Below are 1397 nucleotides of genomic sequence, written 5' to 3' on the forward strand. Positions count from 1 at the left end.
GACCTCGCCGGGGGCTGGCTGGCTAGTCCAGTGCCGGGCGAGAGTACTGCCGGTCAATGAGTACCCGGACCGGGCCGGCCTGGGGCTTCCAATAGCCGGAGTCTGGGGTGGGCTTTGGCCCCGGGGCTGAGCCAGGGTTCAAGCGGCTGTAGGCCTTGGGGAGTGACTGGGCGGCCGCGGGGGGAACGACTGGGGAAGCGTTCCTGAGGCGTGGGGGCGGGGCCTGTGGCGTGTGGGGCGGGGTGCAGGCACGGGGGCAGGGTGCTCAGGTGCGGTGGGTGGACCATAGGTGTGGGGCCGGAGTCTTGTGTGGGCGTTGGTGCCCGAGTGCGGGGCTTCTTTGGGGGTGATGGAAGGGGCGCAGAGCGGCGCTGGGGAAAGTGGGGGGGGTGGGGCCTCATGTGTGGGAGGCAGAAGACTAGGTGATTTCTAAAGTTTGTAATTCTCTCTTGGGGCGATTCTGAGCATATTTTTCTTTCTTTTTTTAAAAAAAAGTTTATTTATTTTTGGTCTTTGTTGCTGCGCGCGGGCTTTCTCTAGTTGCAGCGAGAGGGGGCTACTCTTCGTTGCGGTGCGCGGGCTTCTCATTGCAGTGGCTTCTCGTTGCGGAGCACGGGCTCTAGGCACACGGGCTTGAGTAGTTGTGGCACGAGGGCTCAGTAGCTGTGGCTCGCGGGTTCTAGAGCGCAGGCTCAGTAGTTGTGGCGCACGGGCTTAGTTGCTCTGCGGCATGTGGGATCTTCCCGGACCAGGGATGGAAACTGTATCCCTTGCATTGGCAGGCGGACTCTTAACCACTGCGCCACCAGGGAAGTCCCATGAGCATATTTTTCTACTCCATTGTTGTTAACCGAGAATTGCGACAGCCACGACTGAGCCAGGTTTATCAGGGAACCTAGTTCTCCCTCCACACAGCTCGGCAGTGAGATGCCGGCTCAGGGGCATTCATTGATTTATTCAAGAAGTACCTGTTGAGGGCAGCTGTGGGCTAAGACAGGCATTCCTTGTGGGGACTGAGGGTACAGCGGAGAGCAACAGAGCTGCCATCTTGGAGCTGACCTTCCAGTGGGGCAGACGTGTAAATCAACTAGCTGTTGTAATAAAATTACAGACAAACCCTCTGAAGAAAGTGCGCAGGACGCCGAGAGAAAGCAACAGGGGAAGTGAGCTGGGCTTCAGCGGGTAATTAGGTGCTAACCTAGGGAAAGTCCCCACTCAAAGGCTGTCTGGCAAAAGAGCCTTTTGGAACGGAATTAGAGTAGTCATTGTATGATTTGTATTCTTTTAAATTTGTTAAGTTGTGTTTCATGGCCCAGAATGTGGTCTATTTTGGTATATGTTCCATGTGAGCTTGAGAAGAATGTGTATTCTGCTGTTGTTGGATAAAGTAGTGTATA

This window comes from Orcinus orca, chromosome 11, assembly GCF_937001465.1.
Source record: "Orcinus orca chromosome 11, mOrcOrc1.1, whole genome shotgun sequence".
In the NCBI taxonomy this organism is placed as follows: Eukaryota; Metazoa; Chordata; class Mammalia; order Artiodactyla; family Delphinidae; genus Orcinus; species Orcinus orca.